The 7,858-nt window shown below is 30.9% G+C and overlaps 1 pseudogene; it reads right to left on the reverse strand.

Moving 5' to 3' along the window:
* Nucleotides 1-300: 300 nt before the first annotated feature.
* On the reverse strand, nucleotides 301-398 carry LOC113926100 (annotated as a pseudogene).
* Nucleotides 399-7,858: the final 7,460 nt, after the last annotated feature.

Below are 7,858 nucleotides of genomic sequence, written 5' to 3' on the forward strand. Positions count from 1 at the left end.
TTGACTGATAATAGGTTATTGTAAATATGAAGCATGATAATATATGTAAAAGAGCATAGTAAATGGAACAATATAAATGTTGATGTGCCATCTTTGTTATAGCAGAGTGAGTAGTGGTAGCAGCAAAAGTAAAATATTTTTTTCATCCCTATTGAGGTGTAATTGACAAATAAAAATTGAATATACATTTAAGGTATACAACGTGATGTTTTGATATATATATGCACTGTGAAATGATTGCCACATTCAAGCTAATGAAAACATCCATCACCTCACACAGTTAACATTTTCTTTTTTTCCTAATATGGAAAAACATGAATTTGCTTGTCAGCCTTGCATTGGGCCATGCTTATTTTCTCTGTATCATTTCAATTTTTGAATATGTGCTGCCAAAGCAGGAACAAAGGCATTTTAATTCTGTGATTTATAGCTGTTAATTGGGGCTAATCATAATTACATTTTTGATCATTCCTCTGGTTCTGGGAATACTTACTTGCTTATCTATATAATTAAATATAAGCTTAGTCAGTGCAAGCGTTTTTGTTTTTTTTGCTTGCTCCTGTAACAGTGAGGATGAACTAATGAATAATTTTATTCAACAAACATATGAATGTGTATGTATGTATTATATACTTAAACATAATATGCAAATGTGTAGTATGTGTATATCTATATTTACACACATATAGTAGGTATGTGATTAGTACTAACTTCAACACTATTTATATTAATGTTTTATTAGTTTCCACTCAATTCCAAAATGTGTTGAAATATGGAGAAATTGACTATGACTCAGAAATTCAACTAGTTTAACAGTAAGCTTTTCCAAAAATAGCATAATTCATAAAACTGAAAAATACAGATCCACTCTGCCTAGATTTTAAAGATGGATTGAAATAGTTTGAATTAGCTTTAACATTTTGAGTACTATAGCTTGTGTCAAAATTTTCTTCAGAATTGCACTTTATGTCCTTGGTTGAAATGTCTATGTAAACCTTTCTTCAGATTTTTTTTTCTTTTTATTTACAGTGTATTCCATATTACCATAATTTTACAAAATTCCTAAGACTATGGGCGATAATATGAAAGTCACCAAGTTGTATTTTCACTTTTGTAGTATATACATCAAAACACCATTAACATAGAAGCTCATCACTACCTTGTTCTGTTCAAGCAGTGATATTTCATAAAATAAAGTTTTTCAGCTAAGTCTTTTGAAAATAATATTAATCAAAGTAAACCATTAGTCAAATTCAGTAGATACAAAATTAAAAAATAATAATATGTGGTATTCAGATACTGAATACATGTGGTAGTAGCTTGATCTCCTAGGAAATTAAATTTATTTAACCAAAAGACCATAGTTGACATACTGCATGATGAAATTAAAAATGAAATTCCAGCCTATTAATCATGCAGAAGATTGCAATTGTGTTTTATTATTTTCATGGAAGTTTCAAATTATACTATTAACTCTTCTTTCACTCAAGTCTACAATATTACTTCAGTTATAAAACAAAAACAAATTTTTGAGATTAAAAATACTTTCGAAAAGATTTTATGTATATAAAAATGATTTGAACAACTGCAATTTTAAAACTACTATAATGGTTATTTGGGCAATTTCTGTGGAAATGCATAACAGTGTTTCACATATTACAGTTGTATTAAGATGGTAAAACAAGGATATTATTTAGAGGGGCATTAAATAATTAAATGTCTAAAGATGCAAGGGAATTTCTGTTGGATCTTGGAATAAGAAATCAAACGCTAAAAAATACCAACATCCTTGGAAAGATTTCTAGATTTAAGTAGTCAATGTTTCTTACTCTGAAGTCAGGCAAAAGACCCATGGAGAATTCTCTCCCAACAGTAAGCTATTCATCAATATACCAAAAGAATATGTAAATTTTTCCAAGAGAAATTTTTTTAAAGATTTATTTATCTATTTTAGAGGGAGAGAGAGAGCATGGGGGATGGAGCAGAAGGAGAGAAACTCAAGCAGATTCCATGCTAAGCACAGAGCCTGACTCAAGGCTCTATTCCAGGACCCTGGGATCATGACCTGAGCCAAAATCTAGAGTTGGATGCTTAACCAACTGAACCACCCAGGCACACCTCCAAGAGTATTTTTCTTAATTTTTTAAAGATTTTTATTTTTATTTATTTGAGAGAATGAAAGCGAGAGAGAGAGAGAGAGAGGATGAGAAGGGGGAGGGGCAAAGGGAGAGAGGGAGAAGCAGACTCCCTGCTGAGTGCAGTACGGAGCTCAATCCCAGGACCCTGAGATCATGACCTGAGCCAAGGCAGACACTTGACTGACTGAGCCATCCAGGCGCCCCTCCAAGAGTAAATTTTAAGTTAAAATTCATAACAATATTAATTTGCTTAATTTTATTTCATTTTTCAAAAATAAGGTTTATGTTTTTTTCACATGCTAAAATATTCCCTAAAAGAAAGGGGAAAAGAACAAAAGAACAAAATAACCACAAGGTTTTTTTATTTAGTATTTATGCTAATTATGGCTGGAGAGATTATAGTTATGACCAATAATATGTCTACTAAACTAATGCTGGTATTCAAATCAAGGTTTGTTGAATTATAAAATTGATGTTTCTTTTTTAATTTGTTTGCTTCCACTATGTAAACATCATGACCATTTAAGGTCATAACACCAAGAAAACACATAGAGCATGAATAAAAAAAAATAGGGAGACCTGGGTGGCTTAGCTGGTTAAGCGTCTGCCTTCAGCTGAGGTCATAATCCGGGAGTCTTGGGATAGAGCCCCATGTAGGACTCAGCAGGGAGTCCACCTCTCCCACTCCGTCTTCCTCTGCCCCTCCCCACCCCCAGCTCATGCTCTTTCTATCACTTTTTCTCTCCCTCTAATAAATAAAATCTTTAAAAAAAATTAATCACTTCAGAATACCTTAAAAAATTTCATAATTTGGGGGAAAATGAGTAAAATTTAAAAGCCTAAAAAATAAAATAATAATGAATTTCTAGCAATTTGTTTTCAAAGATTTTATTTATTTAAATAAATTTATTTATTTATGCAGCTGGATCCCAGGACCCTGAGATCACGACCTGAGCTGAGGGTAGACACAACTGACTGAGCCACCCAGGCACCCCATGAATTTCTAGCAATTTATTTTTTTTTACATTTTATTTATTTATTTGACAGAGAGAGCAGGAGGGAGAACACAAGCAAGGGGAACAGCAGGCATAGGGAGAGAGAAAAGCAAGCTCCCTGCTGAGCAGGGAGCCTGATGCAGGGCTTGATCCCAGGACCCTGGGATTATGACCTGAGCCAAAGGCAGACGCTTAACTGACTGAGCCACCCAGGCACCCCAATTTCTAGCAATTAAAAAAAAATCTAATCACAGATTATTCTAAAATTAATAAACTTTATGTTTTAGTTTTAGGTTTGCAGCAAAATTGAGGGGAAGGTAGACATTTCCCATATACTCCCCGTCCCCACACATGAATAGCTTCCCTCATTATCAACATACCCCAATAGAGTGAGATATTTGTTACAATAGATGAACCAACATTAATATATCATGACTACCCAAAGTCCATAGTTTACATTAGGTTTCACATTTTGTGCTATATATTCTATGGGTTTTGGCAAAATATAATGATATGCGTCCACCATTACGGCATTATATAGAATAGTTTTACTGCCAACCACTGATCTTTTTACTGTTTCTATAGTTTCTTCTCCAGAATGTCACATAGTTGTAATAATATAGTATGTAATCTTTCCAGATCAGTTTCTTTAACTTAGCAATAAGCACTTATAGGTCTTGTATATATTAACATGGCTTGATAGCTTATTTCTTTTCAGAGCTGAATGACATTTCATTATATGAATATAGTCCAGTTTATTTGTGTATTCACCTGTTGAAACATATCTTGATTGCTTCCAACTTTTCACAACTGTGAATAAAGCTGCTGTAAATATTCGTGTGCACATTATTTTGTGAAAGTAAGTTTTCAGCTCATCTGTGTAAATATCAAGGTGTGCAATTGCTGTATCATAGGGTTAGAGTATTTTTCGCTTTGTGGGAAACTGCCAAACTGTCTTCCAAAGTGGCCGTATAATTTTATATTCCATCCATAGATGTTTGAGAGTTCCTGTTCCTCCACATTATGATCACAGATTTTTAAAAAATATAAACACACACACACACATGCACAAACACACACATAGGTGCAAAGCACTCTATTGATCTTTCCTTATGCCATGCATGTCACTAAAAGAAATAAATAAGAATAAGTTAAAAATAAATATGCCAATGTTGAAATTATTGTTTATTCATTATTTAATTTTATTTTAAAAACATAGAAGATAAAAAATAAAGAATAAAAACAAGATAGAGATAGATAAACCCTAATAAAATGTTAATACATCTTTACACACAAAAAAGATAATGAATGTTTAGTCAAAATGTAGGTTAGATTTTATTATGAAAGTAATAATTATTATTAATATTTCATTCTTGTGAAATATAAATCCAAAAGGATATATTTACCATGGGTGGCACACATCACCCCAGAATAATTAGAAAATATTACTTTCCCTAAAGAACTTCTTAAATGAACAATTTATTCCAAAATTGGAAGTATAATTAGTCACTTGGTCAGTTCATAACTATTTATTGAACATTAGCTATGTTGTGCTTCTTAATCTCGAGTGATACCGTCATGAACATTGCTCAGAAATCCTTTAGTGTTAGTGAACTAATGCTTGAAATATGTTTGTCACAGGAGAGTCTTCTCTAATGTATAACTTTTCAAAATTATCTGATATTAATTTGATGGAGTTCTGTTAATCTGATTTACTTTTTAACTTTTAACTGTATGTTAATATTGATGTTAATTGTATCATGATGAAATAGCAATTTGTTTTAAGTTTATTGATCATAATAAAGTCTATTTTAGTCTGCATGATTTATGTAAGTCTTTAAATGAAATTAAATACTCGTTAGGTTACAGGCATTTGGAGACAACTTGAGCTAGTCATCAAAGACTACCACAGTCATCTCTGTTTTGCTTTTGCTTTTTTCTACTTTACAGAACCAATCTTCACATGTCTGTTCTTGATCTGATTGCTTAGACTGGAGAAACAATCTCTTTTAAATGAGTGTGCCAGTGTCAAATTAACTAGCCCTGAACCAATGACATAGACTGGCATGGATATAAATTGTAGCTGAATTATATTTGGACAAAAGCATAGTATAATAAATTTACCACATGCTGCATATTATATGTTAAGAGAAATTTGTTTGCTTTGTTAATAACTATGTTGAGACTTGTTCACACAGACAAGGTCAGAAAATATACATATATTTGTGTACTTTTAAAAATATTTCGAAGATTGTTTTAATTTAAATTCAATTAATTGACATATAATGTATTATTAGTTTCAGAGGTAGAGGTCAGTGATTCATCAGTCTTATATAATACCCAGGGCTCATTATAGCACATGCCCTCTTTAATATATATGTGTATTTAGAGAGTATCATCTACAAATGCATTTCTCATTATTAAGCTTGTAACCACTGTCTTCTAGCAGTTCTTTGAGATTATTTATTTATCACCAGAAGGGACAAATGGAAAGAATAAAATAATCAAATTAAAAATAAATGCTAAAATGAGCCTTACATAAAAATAGTGGGTTTTTCCCCCAATTTTTTATTGATATATTCCAAATGCTATAGTAATATTAGAACATTATAGGTATATACAGGTATATATATATACATATATATGTATATGTATATATATCATCATCATTTTATTTTTTTCATCATGATAAGTACACTCTTTAATCCCCATCCCCTATTTCCTCCATCCCCCCCTCCCCTCTGGTAACCATCAGTTTGTTCTCTATAGTTAAGAGTCTGTTTCTTGGTTTGTTTCTCTCTTTTTTTCCTTTGCTTATTTTTTCTGTTTCCTAAATTACACATATGAGTGAAATCATATGATATTTGTTTTCTCTGACTGACTTATTTCACTTAGCATGATACTCTCTAGCTTTATCCGTGTTGTTGCAAATGGCAAGATTTCATTCTTTTGTATGGCTGAGTAATAATCCCTCATATATGTATTTTTTTAGGGAATTAATTTAAGAAGTATTTTCACAGAATAAAATGAAAATACAAGATCAAAATATGTTAAGTTTTGTGGGGCCAGGAGAAGCAACAAAGAATGATTTTTCTTTTTTAAATGGCCAGTCTGGACATATTCTAATAAAATTTCATGATGTTGAAAAAAAAGAATATATCTTAAAAAATTTCAAAGAAAATTAAAGATTACTACAGAAAAATGAGAAATATTTTAGACTCAGACTTTTTAATCATTGAGTGAATACAATTTCCATCTGAACATCTATAAAGTTTTGTGAACTTATCACATAACAAGCTACAAAATTTCTAATAAATTTAATAAAGTAGAAATATCATATTGTGTGACTTTATTTAAAAATATATACCTGGTATGCATGCTAACCATCATTTCTACCTGACAAACAACTAATAAATAAAAGTAGATACGTTGTCTTCGTCTCATATGATTAGTACTTGTATTTTAAGGAAAAAAATCCATAACTAAATACTCTACTTTTATTTAAACCACAAATTTATATTTAAACCATTTAAATTTATATTTATTGGCACTGTCTTGATAAATGGCCAAGACATTTCTCTCAATATTGGTGTACTGAACAGAATTTTACATCATCTTTTTTCCATCACTAAAACCAGGGTGTTTCATCGTTGACTTCCAGTTTCAGCTTTTTTAGAGTGAACTAGACACTGAAGAGACTTGAAAAGCATTCTTAAGGCAAAAATCCTGATAGAGTCTTAATTTCTTCCTCTTTTTTCATCTTCTAATGTTCTCCAGCATTTATTTTATCAAGTTACCTTTATTGAATGTTTCCAAAGTTTTTATTTACTTTAACATAGAAACAATAACTCTCTTCTCTTTTTAATTCTTGTATTTATGTGGCTATTCATTTATCTATTGTGTGGGTAAATTATAAGCTTCGTGATAGTATATACAACGACATTATAGTTCAGTGCTATAAATCCAGTGATTAATACAAGGTCTCTCATATAATTAATTCAAAAAATATTTGTCAGAAATAAGTAACTGGGTACCTGTATATAGCACAAATAGAATTCGATTAGAATATACCTACCAAACTATTCGTTAGAGGAGGAAAAAAGATTGGGATTAGTGGAGTTAACAGGAATTTGCAAGGGATCATGAAGCTGTTTAATGCCGGGCTTAAAGGTGAGGGCCTTTAGTCTCATTGATTATATTTGAATTCAGGCATTTGTACATCCTACTGTCGGTATCTTTGGCAAATTTGCTAACCACCTAGTTTCAGTTTTCTAATCGGTAAAGTAAGGATAGAAATAGTAACTAATACACTGATGTATCATCAGGATTGAATGAATTAACTCATTTGAAGTGAGATAAATCTTGTCTAACACATAGTAAGTACTCAAAAAATGTTTGCATTTCTGTTTTAATATTGACTATATAACTTTCTATAAATTAATTTTAATCAGTTTTCATTTTATTTATAAATTTATATAATATATACTTGTATTAATTTTATAATTTTAAAAATAATTAAGTTTTAAAGTAATTAGAACTTGAAACTTTCTTCCACATCTAATTCATTTTTTTCTTTGCCCCTTAAAAGTAGAAGTCATGCCTTAGTAAAATCACGCAGTTTCAAAACTGCATTCAGCTTTTACTACCAATTGCTTACTAATGAATCCTACTATGTGATGTGTAAAATATACTATCTGCTTATTATTTCAGCCACATTTTAGCCAC

Source organism: Zalophus californianus, chromosome 2 (genome assembly GCF_009762305.2).
Source record: "Zalophus californianus isolate mZalCal1 chromosome 2, mZalCal1.pri.v2, whole genome shotgun sequence".
In the NCBI taxonomy this organism is placed as follows: Eukaryota; Metazoa; Chordata; class Mammalia; order Carnivora; family Otariidae; genus Zalophus; species Zalophus californianus.